The sequence below is a fragment of the Equus caballus genome, chromosome 14 (assembly GCF_041296265.1).
Source record: "Equus caballus isolate H_3958 breed thoroughbred chromosome 14, TB-T2T, whole genome shotgun sequence".
In the NCBI taxonomy this organism is placed as follows: Eukaryota; Metazoa; Chordata; class Mammalia; order Perissodactyla; family Equidae; genus Equus; species Equus caballus.
This window is the reverse complement of record NC_091697.1, coordinates 53025998-53042910: the sequence shown is the minus strand read 5'-3', so window position 1 is coordinate 53042910 and position 16913 is coordinate 53025998. Positions and strand designations below refer to the sequence as shown.

The 16913-nt window shown below is 38.9% G+C and overlaps 1 protein-coding gene and 1 long non-coding RNA gene across 9 annotated transcripts in view; one reads left to right on the top strand and one right to left on the bottom strand.

The window, feature by feature from the left end:
• Window positions 1-3470: 3470 nt before the first annotated feature.
• LOC106781646 (uncharacterized) lies at window positions 3471-6556 on the bottom strand. Its single transcript, XR_001378308.3, has 3 exons — window positions 6239-6556; window positions 5689-5829; window positions 3471-4696 (listed from the first exon to the last, which is right to left on the bottom strand). It is a non-coding gene; the product is annotated as an uncharacterized lncRNA (long non-coding RNA).
• The window catches only part of PAIP2 (poly(A) binding protein interacting protein 2), a 20305-nt gene continuing 9303 nt past the window's right edge, over window positions 5912-16913 (top strand). For 2 of the 8 annotated variants that reach the window (XM_001504236.7, XM_014730642.3), the window contains exon 1: window positions 5912-6094. The gene's annotated coding sequence lies outside the window, so the exon portion shown is untranslated. Of the gene's footprint in view, window positions 6248-6520; window positions 7603-9508; window positions 9586-12580; window positions 12708-14538; window positions 16835-16913 lie in introns of those variants that run through there. The other 6 variants (XM_070234186.1, XM_070234189.1, XM_070234187.1 and 3 more) reach the window with 6 other exon arrangements.

Sequence of the window (16913 nt, the reverse complement as noted above, 5' to 3'; positions counted from 1 at the left end):
GTCCATGCGCAGCATCTTAACTGGCGAAACCTTGGGCTGCCGCAGTGCGCGAACTTAACCACTTGGCCACAGGGCTGGCCCCCTGCAGAACTTCTTTTAAAGATCACTTTAGTAATAAAACTGCTTCGTAGAGTCTGGATTATTTTAGATAATTTTCACTAGGATTAGGAGCAGATCTTGTGTACTTTTTCCTCTTGGTCTCATCATAGAGTATGGCTTGGTATAGCTGAAAGCTCAAGTATTGAATGGTAATAAGTTTGAGATTGTATTCCCTGGCAAGGACTGGGAGCTGTTTGTTGAGCTGGGGTTAAAGTGCCTGCCACTCTGTTGCAAGTCCTGTGACTGTCAGGGATTAGGCCAAAATTCTTAGAATCACTAGTCTACAAACAAAATGGTTGTGTGAATTTCTTTAGAGTAATGGTTCTCAAACATCAGCATGCATCAAAATTACCTGAAGCCTTCATGAAAGCGTTGCTGTGTCCCGCTCCTAGGATTTCTGATTTGCTACGTTTAGGGTGAGTCTGGATAATTTGCACTTTTAACAGATTACTAGGTAATGGTGATGTCAAGGGTAGAGGCCACACTTTGAGAATGATTGCTTTACCTATAGCTGAAGAAATGTCTGCTAAGCAGTTGTAATCAGATGCCTGGTTTAGATATTATTGAAGTACTGTTCTTGCTACTGTCCCAAATCTAAAACTAAGGGAAACACTGGAAAATAATCACTATTTGGGGCCCTGTGCAAAGCATCTCTTAAAAGAATCATCAGGGCCAGCCAGGTGGTGCAGCGGTTTAAGTTGGCGCACCCTGCTTTGGCAGCCTGGGGTTCACAGGTTTGGATCCCACGCATGGACCTACCCACCACTTATCAAGCCATGCTGTGGCCGACGTCCTACATAGAAAAGAGAGGAAGATGGCCAAAGATGTTAGCTCAGGGCCAGTCTTCCTCAGCAAAAAGATGATGATTGGCGACAGATGTTAGCTCAGGGCTAATCCTCAAAGAGAAAATCGTCAATGGAAGACACCCTATTTCAATGAGCCGTAGACACTGCTTTCCCAAGTCTATCCTTTATCTTTTGCCCAGAGCATTAAAAAATGTTTTCTGGGCACCTGGTACAGTCAGACGTTTCAAGGAAGAGGGTAGTGGGCCAGAAACAAAGTCTTGGGAATTCTCTATTTTGCCTGGCCAGATGTTTCTTTTCCATTTTGTTTTCCTACTTTGTGCCACTCTTAGTCACAACATAGGAACCAATGAAAAGGCTCGAGAACAGTTAAAGTTTGAATGGCAGAATGGAAATAGCTAACTCTCCTCACTCAGGTACATCTAACTTGCTGGTTGATACATTTTATAGTTGATACTGGGTAGAGCTCAATTAAAGTACTAATTAGGTGGAAGTCTGAAGCTATAAAGAGATAAAGTATGGGGATTAGATTGGAAAAATTCTGGGTGAGAGGACTGTCAGAACATAATAGACAATTTTCTAAAGGACTATATTAACATACTTAGTACTATTACCTTAAGATTTTTAGCCTTGGCCTTTCCTTGAACCTAGTTCTAGCTTTAGAAACTTTTATAATTTTCACACAATTTAGGAACCCTGTAAAGCTAGATGTACAGTAGGGAATATGAAAATGAGGCAACAATCTATGAGGTGTAGACAAAAGTCAATGAACATAATGCCCACCCAGTAGCATATGTAAATTTGGGATGAAAACTACTAGCATTAAATACAGGGTAAATAATGTTTCAACTATGATGTCATTGTGCTTCATACACGGTAGCATTGATGAGGTATTGGTTCTATGGACCTGATCCAAATAGGATATACCAAGAGCAGCAGGAAACGTCTTACCTTTGATTAGAGCAAAAAACTCAAGTTTTGGGCATTGCACATACCTATCAAAAGCAGAACCAATTCCTATTTGCTCAACTTTGTCAGAGTTGTTTAATCAGATGTAGTGGCTTCTCATTGGCTATTTGACTCTTGAGATACAAATGAAAGTGTTTTTTTTCCTTCACTGTAAGTGTTGGCTACAGACGTCAAAAGGCTTCAGCAATTGAATTCCACCTACTTTCTGGGCAGCTACCAAGTCTACCCTTGCTATATGGACTTCCTTTTTTTTGCTCCACTTGTATCAGGATAAGTCCCAGTTTATGCTCACTCTGTGCATTCTTATTTTGTGACGTCATGAGAGCCTGTGGAAAGGGACTGCAATTTAAATGATTATTGGTGTAATGGATAGTGAAACCTTAACGATACCGCCTAATTCATTTTCCTGATTGTGGCTACTTATGCTCACAAGCTGCAAGTGTCTCTCTGACCCATCTCATTTTAACCAGAAGTTGAGCTGCATAAAGCCAGCAGGGAAGGACTTGGCTCAGGCTGGAGAACAGGAATGGCCTTTGCCTTTCAGTATTCCACATGTACATGGGCACACATCACCCTTCTGTAAAAATCTTCACCTATTCCATATCTACACCTTATTTTTTAAATCCTGCTCATCCTGCCTATTCAACCTATACAAATTTGGCCCTCCTTTTAAATCAGACTAGTTTTTGAAGAATAAAATAGACCCAAGATTTACCATCTTAACCATTTTTAAGTGTACGGTTTAGTGGCATTAAATACATTAGTAATGTACTGCCATCACCACCATCCATCTCCAGGACTCTTCATCTTGCAACACTTCATCTTGAACCTATCAAACAATAACTCCCTTTCTGCCCTCACTCTACCGCCTCACAACCATCATTACAATTTCTTTGATTTTGACTACCTCATATAAATGGAGTCATACAATGTTTGTCTTTTTGTGACTGACTTCACTTAATGTACTCGTTTCATCTGTTTTGTAGCATATTGCAGAATTTCCTCTTAAAGGCTCAGTACTACTCTGTTGTACATACTCTAATGTAAATACCACATTTTGCTTTATCCATTCATCCACTGATGGACACTTGGGTTGCTCCTATGTTTTAACTATTGTCAATAATGCTGCTGTAAACAGGGGTGTACAAATATCTCTTTGAGACCCTGCTTTCAATTTTTGGGTATTTATTCAGAAGTGGCATTGCTGAATCATATGGTAATTCTATTTTACATTTCCACCAACAATGCACAAGGGTTCCAATTTATCCACGTCTCACCAACACTTATTTTTTGTTTGATAGTAGCCATCCTAATGGGTGTGAGGTAGTATCTCATTAAGCTTCACTAAAACAACTTTTTTAGGAAAAGATCATGTGAGTTACTGTCTTGTGTATCCTCAGTGTCTAGAATAGTGCAGCCACATAGTAGGCATTCAGAGTTTGTTGGATGCTGCTTAGTCTCCTCACCCGAAGTGTAAACATTTAGAGCAGGGACCATTGCTTATGCCCACAATGTTAGGCCTTTACTCAAGACAGTAATTCTGGGGCACATATTCTGCCCAGCTTCCACATGATAGAAATGAGCATAGGGACAAGGCCATTACCAAAAAACTATAGGGATATAGGTTAGATTTTATTTGAGGTGTAACTTTTTTTCCTGTTTACAAATTCAATTCAAGCTTTCATAGAGAGTTCAGACAATATAAAAATCTGTACAGAAGACAGTAAATCATTCAAAATCTGACCACCTAGAGACACTGCTGTTACAGATACTGCTATTCTATCAGATATTTGCATTTATACCCCCACATGCCTGTGTCTATATATATAATTTTAGAAGCTTATATGTGCTGTTTTGCAGCCTGTTTTAAAAAAAAGTATCATTCCATAACAATGTACATCTTTTTAATAACTAATGTTTCATTCTGTTACAGTGTAATTCATTTAACTAATTCCCTCCTGATAGGCTTTTAGATTTTTTTTGATTGTTTATAATATAGCTATGAATATCCTTACATGTTTTTACATATGTCCAATTTCTTTGGGCGGATTCCTATACGTGAAGCGTTTGAATCAGAAGATCGACATTTTACTTTTTGATAAACCTCACGTCTGTAGGAAGATGGTAGTTTAGTGTGGAAGCCTAGTCACAGTCATCTTGGGCCTTCACGACCATCCTCTCTCTTCTGATTCCTACTTCATCCTCCATCTCAAGTTAGGATTGTTACTATCTGAACCAAACAGATGAATTTCTGCAGTATTTTTAAACTGTGGACCTCTAATAGTCCCATTACAGTGGTTGTCCTCCTCATTGGCAAACTGTTGTTAGCCTTTGCTCTTCTGACAGTGTATTCCATTCATACACCATCGCCACTACCATCCAGGCATAGGATGAACATCATGAACCCCGTTTTGCAAGTGAGCAGAGGGTCCTTGGAAGGAAGGATATCCAGAGGATACCAGGGAAGTACTCTGGGTCCATTAAGCTTTCTCAACTAAATGGTGAACTCACACTGTGAGCTGGGAATTGAAATCTTTGGGTGGGAAAAACAACAAAAACCTTTGAATAGTTCAGACTAAAATAAACCAGGATTTATCAAAGATGATCTTTCAATATTACCAATATACTCAATTAAGTGATTTGTGTTACTAAGTAACAAGTTCAATTCATCTCGTGATTAACTTCTAGAATGTCAGGGTCAACCACATTTTATCTAAACTCCACCTATTTTTATTTTGTCCTCCTCCTGTCCTGTTCATGCCTCTTCCAGCCTCAGGTTGATAGCTTATCTTCCAGGTTCCTTGGATGAATCATACTCCACAGACCTGTAAAACAGCACCATCTCCTTCCAGAGCTGTTTGCTTAGCAGGCAACATAGCCAAACTTTCTCCCAGTTTAGGATCTGTTTCTGCAAATGTGGCGAAAGTTGTTGACCCAGGGCCTATGGCAGAACAACTGTGTTCTTTATTTCTTTGGGGCTTTGGACTGACCCAAAGCAGACCTTCAATGAATGAAATGGCCCTAAAGAGGAGTAGCCCTTTTATGGATTCAAGCCTTCCCACGGAGGGAACTTTTTTTAATGTAGTTTTAGTAGATATTAAAAGCATGTGGTTTTTTAAAGATTCAAATTTTACAAGAGTTAAAAGGTAAATCTCAGTCCCTCATTTTCCTTCTCCAGAGGGAAGAAATTACTAGTTTCTGTGTCCCCTTTCAAATACAGTGCATATATAGTCAAACATCCAAATTTTTTTAAACATACTAAACACTGTACCTTGATTAGTATCACTAAAAATACGTCTTGGGGCTTGCCTATGATGATAGTAAGGAAGCATGGATAAGAGTAATGTATGGGTGACAGTGCATCCAGGATCATGGACTGGGAAATTCTTGGACCATGAGGTCTCACCCTTCTATCTCTGGACAGGGTATTTCCTCTCTTAGCCACAAAAAAGGTTCCATAGGCTGCCTGGGAACCACATATTCATAACTTGCGTCTGTGTGTAAAGGTCTAGCTTCAAAAAGTGTGTGCCTGAACGTGTCTGGGTGCAGGTGCTTGTAGATCAGTTAATATGCTTCTGTTAATTTGTCTTAGTTTATTGTTTCTGTTTATTATGTTTCTGCGTCAGGATCTCTGGATGTGACCCGGTGCATGTCACTGTTAGTGTGCAATGTGTATCACGTTTGCTGTATGTTTCTGGGCGTGTGAGTGCGCTGTCATTATGTAGATGTTCCTGTTCGGTGTCAGTGCGTTTGAAGTAACGGTAGCAGTCCGTAAGAGTCCACGTCCGCGTATCTTGTCAGGGTCTTTTTCACTCACCAGTTCCCCTACTTATGCTTTCCATCATTCTTGAAGGATGGGGGGGGTGTGGGGACACTGGCCGGACCCGACTCAGGACTCCCAGCATAGTGTACCGTCCCGGCCAGGGTACGCAGGAAAGCCCGCTGCGCACGCACATTCCTGCAGCATGGGAGACGAAGAGAAATTTGGGATGGCGCGTTCTCTCGCGCGCTCTCTAGTGGCCTCAGAGGGCAGCGCTGACAGAACGTGAGGGCGGGGCCAACGGCGGCGGAAGTGAAGTCACTTCCGGGCTAGGGTGTTTGTTTGGACTGGAGAAGGGAGGCGGCGGGCGAAGCGCGCGTCGAGCGGGGGAGCGGCGCTGCCTGTGGAGATCCGCGGAGGCCGACCGGATTCGTTGGCTGCCGTCCCCGCTGCCGTGCACTGGGTGAGGGCTTCCCTCGGGCGGAGCGACGAGAAGGGTGCGGCGGCCCTGGCGGTCGAGGGACAGCACCTCGGCGACGACTGAGGGGCCTAGCGGGTCCCCCGGTTGTTGGCCACCAAGCCCCGTATGGCCTCCGGTGTTCCTTACCCCTTTCAGGCGAGTCTGAAGGATGAGCTTGGACCGACTTCGTCTTTTTCTTCTCTGAGAAATGGCCGTCGCTCCTTTTTCTCATTGTCATTATTATTTATGATTTGGATCTCGCAGCTCTCTATCCGGGTCCTCGGTGGCGCGCGAGGGTTGCCGGGAAAGCACTGTCTCGCGTTCCCCCCTCCCTCCAGTTCCTTCAACCCCCGCTCTGGTACCCTTTTTCCCCTGCCCCCCACGGCCACCTCGGCAACAAAGCTCATTGTTTCTCCCCACTTTACGCCTGCGCGTCGCCACGCGCAGCCCCTACTTGCTGCGCGTGCGCGCTCCTCCCGAAGCTGGGGTGGGGGAAGAGAAAGGGGCGGAGGGACTGGCGGGCTGGCGAGCGTCCGAGGGGAGCGTTCTGCAACCGTCCACGGGCCTGTATCTTTCTGATCCCCTTTCTCCCTTTTCTTGGCCCTCACCTACCCCTTATTTTTAGTTGTGTTGTATCCCATGTTCTGGATAGGAGGGCCTTGAGGGTACTGGGAACCCCTGCTCCAGGAGGGTTTTGAGCCAGATGAACTTTAAGGGCCCATCCAGTTCACATTCTTTGATTCTAGGCCTCCTAATCTCTCTGCTTACTCCCCACCATCCCCAAAAGTATATGGCTTGTGGTGAAGTTTGTTTTTTCAAAACATTTGTTGAAGCAGCCAGCAGTGGTATTTTCTAGTGACTCCAAAAAGGCCTTTTCTGCTTCCTTTTGTTGTCTTGTTTCCCCTAATTCCGCAGCCCCATCGCCCCACAGAATCCGCACACTCTGGAAAGAATTTGGCTTCCAATCTGCCGTGGGAGAAGGTCTAACAGCTGACAGCTTTTGACATTTGTTTCAACAGAAGACACATTTCCATTTTGCATGTGCTGGCTGATAACTGTCTTGTACTCTGGGGGCATGATTTCTCACAAACTGCATTCAAGCAGTTAACCAGGTTTTGGTTTGCACTTTCATTAAATTGCCTTTGGAATTTCATCTGCTGCAGGTTATGTTTGCAAATAAGAGAAGGGTCTCCATAAGGAATTTTAATGAGATTCCCAGTGTGTGCTGTTTTTTGCTTCTGTTTCCGTTTTGAGAGAGAGGATATTTGGCACGAATTAGCCTTTTTATGCGACTTGTTAATTGTGAACTTGAACAAAAGTTAGTTTTTTCTCACAAATAAGTGTCTGTGACAAAGATAGGTAACTTTCCAAAAATTACACCCTTTTTCTCTGTTTCCTGAAGGGAAGGGGGTTAGGCACTGTAAACTCTCTGTAATGGTTAAAGGCTTGGGAGCTTGGATGATTTTATTATAGTATATATTACATATTGCTCCTTGAGAGCTCAAATTGAGGTAGGTAATCCCTGCCCTCTTTGGGACAAACATTATAGTAGGCTTTTCCTTCAGTAAGAACTCTGCATCTTCTTCAGGTTTATCCCTTTACAACTCTAGAGAGTGAGGCTCCAGTTTTAATGAAAACATAAACATTTATAAAATGTCCACTGTTAGCACAGGAATTCATGGATATTGTGGGAGATGGAAAAAGGTGGAAAATAAGACCTCTGCTCCCCCACTTTTGTGGTTTTACATATTCTTGTAATTTACAAACTTTTTTCTTTCTTTCTTTCTTTTTTGGTGAGTAAGATTGGCCCTGAGCTAACATCTCTTGCTGGTCTTCCTCTTTTTGCTGGAGGAGAATTGTCCCTAAGCTAAGATCTTTGCCACTCTTCCTCTATTTTGTATGTGGGATGCTGCCACAGCATAGCTTCATGAGTGGTGTGTAGGTCTACACCCAGATCCAAACCTGCAAACCCTGGGCTGCCGAAGCGGAGCATGCACACTTAACCACTACGCCGCTAGGCTGGCCCCAACAAACTATTTTCATATTCATTATAATAACTTGTGAAATAGGCACCGCAAGTTTTATATCGCCCATTTTGAAATTGAGGAAATAAAAGCTTGAGAGATTTATTAGGCACATACTTCTGTAGCACTTAGTAATTCCAGGCATTGTTCTAAATGCTTTTACAAGTATTTAATCTTCACCATCTCTAGGTGGTACTACTGTAAAATGAAGATAACAAATGGCAGATGTGAAGTAACTTGCCCAGTGTTACACAGCTAGTAAGAGCTGGAGTTCAAATCCCAAGTAGTCCAGAGATTATGTGCTCTTAACCATTATCTCATGCTGCCTGTGATTTAATGATGAATTCAAGGTCTTGTAGGTGGTTTGTGGTATGTCTGGGATTCGAACCCAGTCCAAGATTAGAATTGTCCAAGTTATTGCCTTTGTGATCAGCAGCACCCTGCCACACAGGTGCATTAATAGTTTGCATTTGATACATCTAAAGTTGAATTCCAATAACTCAATCTTTTCCTTAATTTGCTCATTGTTTAGAGAGGTGCTGTCCAATAAGGTAGCTACTAAGCACATGTGTCTATCGAGCCTTGAAATGTGGCAAGTGCAACTGAAGAACTAAATTTTTAATTGTATTGAATTTTAAATTTACATAACCACATGTAGGTCGTCGCTACCACATGGGGTGGTGTGGGTTTAAAGGTTAGAATTGCCTCTTCTAATTTTTTTTTATCCGTTTTTATACATAAGGATGGTATTTCTGTATGCTTTAAGCTTTTATCGGTAGAGATGATAGGCAGAGCTGAGCCATCCTTACTCCCACCTAATCACCCTCGTTATACGACAGTTGAGATTAGGGTTATAGTCTGATTGGGGGTTTTCTGTGACATTGTTTCACTCCCACAGGTTTTTGGACCTGTGATTTTTACCTTAGACCTTGCTCTATCAACCTTTAATTGCTCTGTTTAATAAGCACCAAGATAGACAGTACTATTGTGTGCCAGGCTGTCTGCCTAGGTACTGTTATTATTATCCATTTTACAGATGGGGGACCTGAGACACAGAGAGGTTAAATAACTTGCTGATGGTCACACAGCTGGAAAAGCCATCTAATTCCAGAGCCCGTACTTTTAATCATTACTTTATACTGCCACTTATTAAAGCAAAAAATTGAATGCTGCTTGGAAACTTCTGAGTGGATAACAGAGGCTGATGCAAAAATTTTTTTCCTCTCACTGCTGAAGAGACAACTAGTGGGTTAAAATTATATACATATGAATAAGGAAAGGTGGTGTCTAGGAGTCAGAAGAGAACTCTGAATTTTGATGAGAATTCTTAAGAGATGAAACTAGGGGGGAGTTTCTAAAACTTAAATGATATCCATATTTTAAAATTTCATAGAGAATAGAAACAAATGGACACTGCTGGAAACCAGTGTGTGTAAGAGACGTTTCAGGAGGGAAGAAACAACTGAAGATGTGAGTTTGTAGATTGAAAATGCGAGGCATCATTAGTTGGAAAAAACTGCTCTCACCTAACCAGAATCTGGTGAAATTTCTGAATTTAGGTGTTAGGCGCTCATATTAGGCTCTCAGCTAAACAGGATGTTTACAAAAGAAAGAAAATTAGTTTTCTACAACAGTGAAAGCTGGAATATTTGTAGATTATTGACAGAACAGAAGTCTAAATCTGTCCCACTTAATATTGTTCAAATATGAAGGCAAAAGACGTTTTCAGACATCCAGTGACTTAGAAATATATATCCTCAGGTAACTTTTTGAAGAGTAAACCAAAACAAAGATGTCAAGTTAGGGGAATATGATGAATAAAAGACACAATGATAAGCAGTGAATCTAGCAAAATATAAATAATAATGTGAATTTTAAGGGTTCAATTAAAAATTCTTTAAAAAGATATATACTGTAAGAGAAAAAGTTTTAAAAATGATTTTTAAAAATTTTTTAAATTAAAAAGATTTTTAAAAATGATTTTAAAGTGAATTTTTTTAGAAGTACTTTTTAAAAATCTGTTTAAAATAGGAAAATAAACATTACAGGAATAGAATGTGAAAAGTAAATATGATGGAAGACATAAAACCAAACATCAGTCATCAAAAATGTTGATTTCCTATCAGACAGAGTCTCACACTGGGTCAAATAATGTTATAGTAGAGGATTTGAATTCACGACTTTCAGAATTTAACAGATCAAGTAAAAAAAATCAACCATATATGTGTGTGTATATATATATGTGTGTGTGTATACACACACACATCATATTTGTGCCTTAGAAATCACACGTTTTTCTCTTTAGGCTCAAAGAGCAGTGTGCAAAAATCATAGTTGTCTGCAAACAAAAATGTAATAGATCCCCAAAAGTGAAGGTTTTTCTGGCTGCATTTTATAACATAATAAAATAAAACTAGAAATCAGGGCGTCAGAACATACCCAAAAGAACCTTAACCACTTGAAAATTAAGAAAATTATTCTTCTGAATAATCTCTGGCTCCTTGTAAATTAAATAATTTGTAATTACCTAAAATTGATAAGAACTATATTCTGTATAAAAACTTCTAGGGAAAATTTATAGATATAAAATTTTTATTAAGTAAAAAGTTGAAAATAAACACGTTTGTCAACTTGAAAAACAAAGCAACAGATTGGCTGAAATTAAGTAGAAAGGAAGGGAAAATAAAGTGAGAAAACTGAAATTAATAAAAATAAGTAGAAAAGATGGATGAAAGCAAAAGCAAGGGTTTTGTTTATTAAAGTTGAAATTTTTAATAGATAATTCATTCACAACTCAAAAGATGCTACAAAAATATCTCTAGCCACCTAGTTCTCTCTGTAGGCAACCAGCGTTCTCAGTTGTTTTTTAGCAGCTCTTATTGAACTGTAATTCACATACCATGCAATTCACCCATTTAAAGTGTACAGTAGAGTGGTTTTTAGTATATTCACAGAGTTGTGCATCCATCACCACAATTTTAGAAAGTTTTCGTTACTCCAAAAAGAAACCTTGTACCCCTTAGCTGTCATACAATGTATGGTCCTTTGTGACTGACTTCTTTGACTTAGCATAATGTTTTCAGTGTTCATCCATGATACAGCATATATTAAGTATTTCATTTCTTTGTATTGTTGAATAATATTCTATTATATGGACATACCACATTGTATTTATCCATTTATCAGCTGGTAGACCTTTGCATTTTACTCACTTTTTGGCTATTAATAATACTGCTATGAACTTTTGCGTAGACACGTATTTTCTTTTTCTTTTTTCTAAAGATTTTATTTGTCCTTTTTCTCCCCAAAGTCCCCTGGTACATAGTTGTATATTTTTAGTTGTGGGTCCTTCTAGTTGTGGCATGTGGGATGCCACCTCAGCATGGCCTGATGAGCAGTGCCATGTCCGCACCCAGGATCCAAACTGGCGAAACCCTGGGCCGCCGAAGCAGAGTGCACGAACTTAACCACTCAGCCTCGGGGCCGGCCCTAGACATGTATTTTCATTTCTCTTGGGTATATACCTAGGAGTAGAATTGCTGGGTTATATGGTGATGTTTAATCTTCTGAGGAGCTGCCAGACTGTTTTCCAAAGCAGCTGCACCCTGTTAACATTCCCACCAGCAGTGAATGAGGGCTCCCAATTTCTCCACATTTTCACGGATACTTATTATCTGTCTTTTTTATTATAGCCATTCTAGTATAAAGTGATATCTTATTGTGGTTTTGATTTGCATTTCTCTGGTGGTTAATGACGTTGAGTGGCTTTTCGATGTGTTTATTGGCCATTTGTATGTTCTTTAGAGAACTGTCTATTCACGTCCCTTGCCCATTTTTTTTTTGTTTTTTGGGGGGTTTTTTGAGGAAGATTAGCCCTGAGCTAACATCTGCTGCCGATTCTGCTCTTTTTGCTGGGGAAGACTGGCCCTGAGCTAACATCCATGCCTATCTTTCTCTACCTTATATGTGGGATGCCTGCCACAGCATGGTTAGGTCTGCACCCAGGATCTGAACCAGTGAACCCTGAGCAGCTGAAGCAGAACATGTGAACTTAACCACTGCGCCACCGGCCCAGCCCAGCCCTTTTTTTTTTTGAGATTGGCACCTGGGCTAACAACTGTTGCCAATCTTTTTTCTTTTTTTTTTTTCCTGCTTTATCTCCCCAAACCCCCTCTGTACACAGTTGTATATCTTAGTTGCCTGTCCTGCTAGTTGTGGGATGTGGGACGCCGCCTGAAGGTGGCCTGACAAGCAGTGCCATGTCCGCACCCAGCATCCGAACCCTGGGCCACCACAGCGGAACGCGCGAACTTAACCACTCAGCCACGGAGCCGGCACCCCCAGCCCATTTTTTAATTGAGTGGTTTGTCTTTTTATTATTAAGTTATAATAGTTCTTTACATATTCTAGATACAAGTCCCTTATCAGATATGATTTGCTTCTCAGTTTCTTTATATCTTTCCAGAGATTCTATGCATTTGGAAACGGTGAACACACAGACACAGATCTTCCTCTTTTACATATGTGAAGAGTTTATTACACTGACCTGCAAATTGCAGAGCTGGATTTTTTTTTCCTAGGATAAATCCCTGGTAGGTCTAAGCGAGGAAAAGAGGAACATATAATCAAATTAAGTTTGAAACAGAAGAAATTAGAACAGTTACAGTCTGAAATTTTATAACAAAATTGAAATTTTGGAGAAAATTAAATTTTAGTGAAATATAGATTACCATAATTAACCAAAGAGATAGAAAACCTGAATAGACTAATCATAATAAGAAAAACAAAATTAAAGGTTGTTAAAGATGTACTAGTTTAAAAACTGGTAGTAATTTTAGATTCATTTACCTTCAGGGATCTCATACTTTTTGTTACTCTAATTATTACTGAACATAAGGATGGAAAATTTCTAGTTCATTTATGTTTGAAAGCTCTTTTCTGTAGGGGTCAAGTGTTCTGGGTTTGCAGTTATTTTCTTTCACTGTAGTCTTTTGCTTTTCATTAATGTTGAGAAGCAGCTGATTTTTTCTTGTGACTTTTTTGAAAATAATGTCCTTTTTTTTGTTTTCGCTTTTAAGAATTCTCTTTGATATTCTGCAGTTTGACTATAATGTATCTTGGTTTGTATTTATCTATCTTTCTTTGAGATTCCTGGGCTTCCTAAACATGTTGGTTGATGTCTTTCACCAGATCTCGAATATTCAGATCCTGCCTCTGCCCCACTTTTTTCTTTTCTTCAGGAATTTGGTAGTTCTCATTCTATCCTCTACATTGTTTGAATCCTCTTTTGTATTTTCTGTGTTCTTGTCTTTTTGCTTTTTTTTCTGGATAACTTCTTTTTATCTTCTAGTTCTTCTGTTGTGTCTAATCTGCTGCCAAACCTATTATGCGTTTATTTGCGTTGTGATTTCTGTATATCTAGAAGTTTCATTTGGCTCTTATCCAAATCTACTACGTACTTTTTATACTTTGCTGTTCTCTGAAGATGTTTCAAGCTTGATCTGTATTAATCATTTGTTTTGTCATCTGTGCCACATAATCCCAATATTTGAAGTCTGGTATGGATCTGATTATGCTTTCTGTAAATTGCACTGCTTCTTGCTCATTGTGGCTTTTTTTTCCTTCTGGATTTGGTTATCTTTCATTGTGTACTGTTCATTGCCCTTGAAAAATTTTTCATGGAGGTCCCCAAGGCCTAGAATAAAGATGAGCTTCCCCCAAGAAGTTTTACATTTGCTTTTACCAGGCACTTGGGAACACTACCAATTCAGGACCGCTTCATACTCAGTTAATGTCTTTGGGTGTTGTGGACCTCCCAGGTGATGAGAATTTATTCCTCCTACCCACAGGAGGACATAGTCATAGTGTCTGTGTTCCCTCCCACCTTTTCCTCTTGATTTGTTTGGTGGGGAGTGGGGTTACTTTTGGTTTACCCTCACCCTAAATGTATAGCCCTTTAGGGTCCCAGCTTAGAGTGGGGAGGATCTCCTATTCATTTTCCCACCTTGACTTCTGTGCCTCTTGCCCCATGAAGCATCCAAGGACTCAACCCAAAGAAGCCTAATGGGCAAAAGCCCTCAGCACAAAGGCAGCTTCAGTGTTTAGGAGTTCCTCATTTCTCTCTGAATTCCAACTTTACTTTCTTGTCAATACTTTAGTGCTTTTATGGATTTCTCTAAAGATATGTCATCCAACACTTAGTTTTCAGTGGTAGGACTGGTCCAAATAATCTAGCCCACCATTACTGGTAAAAAGAAGTCCAGATTAATTTATGTTTTAAGTAATTAAAACAATTTTGAGTAAATAGATGTACCATCTTCCTGGCCTTCTAGAAGGCTTAATATAAAAATGTCGATCCTGATCAAATTTCAAAATTTAATAAAATTCCAGTCAGACTATTATGAACAAAATGATTCTGAAGTTCATATGAAGAATAAGTGTGCAAGATTTACCCCCTAAAGAAGAGAGGGAAGGGAGTTATGTTACTAGACCTTAAAATTTACTGAAAGGCTCCTGTGATCAAAACAGTAAGATATTGTACTGAAATATTTGAGGATGAAAAGTTGTGATGTCTCCGTAATGTCTGCACTTATCAGATGGTTAAGCAAAGAAAATTATATAGAGAAAACAACTGTGGCAAAATGTTAACAGTTGATCAATCTAGATGAAAGGTAAGAGTGTTCATTGTACTATTACAGCTTTTCTGTAGGTTTACAATTCTTCAAAATAAAAAGTTGAAAAAATGGTATACAATACGCAATTACAGAACAAAGAATCCAGAAAGACAGTATAAGTAGAATTTATGATGAACATGGAATAAAATTTCATTAAATAATGATGGGTGATATATTCATATGGAAAAATATAACTCCACATCATACTCAGAGAATTACACGAATTAAAGCCTTAAATGTAAAAGAAATGAAACTATAAAAACATTGAGAGAAGATATAAGAAATAATAACCTTAAGGTAGGAAAAGACTTCCTAATTCCTAAGCAAGATAAGCACATCCCAGAAGCTGTAAAGGAAAACAATGAGATTGCATTTTTAGCCCAGCTGATTGCAAAAATAAAATATATTGGGTATATCCAGGACTATTGAGGATACAGAGAAATGGGAGCACTCAATGTATCGTAGAAATGTACGTTATCACAACATTTTTGACAGTCTGTCTTGAAGTTAGAAATGCACATGGCCTTTGACCTAGTTATTCCCACTTACGAGAGTATATCCTACAAAAAACACAAATAGAAAAGGATAGATGTATAAGGGTGATCAAAGCAGTATTGTTAGTAATGCAAAAACTGGGAACGTAAGTGCGCATCTGAGGGGAGTGGCTGAATAATTGGTGCTGCGTCCATTAAAAAGTGAAGTATACCTGTACATGTTGACTAGTAAAGAAATTTCATGTAATATATTTAGCATGATTCTATTAAAATATATAAATCCTTTATGTTTGTTTTTGTATGCAAAGAAAAATGAAAGAATACATACTAAGCTAGTAACATTGATTATTTCTGGGTAGGATTGGAGATGGAGAGGAAAAAGTTACATGTACTTTACACCTGTTTTGTACATCTAAGTTGTATTTTCTTTTTTTTTAAAGTAGTGTGTACTTTTACATACATTTCTTTAACTTTAATGCTTCCTTTTCCAACAAAATATCCTATGTACAAAGACCTGCTATCCAAAATTTTTCAAATGATTACTGAAAACACTGTGAGGTGATACATTACTGTTTTATTTTGTCATTTTCATTTAGAGAAATCTAATTACTTTTATTCTAACGACTGCTAATATATTAAACCACTTGTTCTGAGTATTATGATGATATTTTAAAAATCCTTTGCATGAGATTGAGGCTGAAAAATTATAATCTTTAAATTATATTTTCTGATAATTTTAGGATTTTAAAGTATAATAAACATGGTTTGAAGCAAATAGTGAACATTAAAAAATTGAGGGTAAATTATTGCCTTTTTCAGTTCATTTTCTGCCACTTTTAAAGTGGGTCAGCTTGAATCCTGAGCAAAGATAAGATAGCAACAGAATGGTATGGTTTAATTCCCAGATTGTTTTTTTTGTGCCCTCAAACATCACTCAAGCTAATTAGGTGCTTTTGTTGTATTTCCAGCGTTTCCTCTTAAGTTTTTGTTTTTAGTCTGGAGAAAAGCTTTTTCCCCAGCCAAAGGAGACTAACATATATGGATTTGAACTCATTGATTCTTGGAGTCTTTAAGCTGCTTGTTTCTGGCTGCCTCCAAATGGGATGGTAATACACCCCAGCTGTACACCTTTTACTATATACTTTTTAGTTTATTTTCCTAGTGGTTACCCTGGGGAATACAGCTAACATCTTAGTTTGTGACAATCAAGTTTGAACTAATACCTTGAACTAATTCAAGGGTATACGGAAACTTAGTTCCTCTGTAGCTCTTTCCTTCCTCGTGTTATTATCACAAAATACATCTTTATACGTTGTGTGCCCATTAACGTAGACTTAATATTATTATTTTATGCATTTGTCTTTTAAATCGTATAGAGAAAAAGAGGAGTTAAAAGCCAAAAATACATTATTACTGACTTTTGTATTTACTTGTGTAGTTACCTTTACCTGTGTTCTTTATTTCTTTGGATGGATTCAGGTTAACGTCTAGTGTTCTTTTGTTTCAGCCTGAAGGACTCACTTCAGCCTGAAGACTTTCACATGTCTACTGGTGATGAACTCTCACTTTTTCTTTATCTGGGGATGCCTTAATTTTTCCTTCGTTTTTGAAAGATGATTTTGCTGGATAT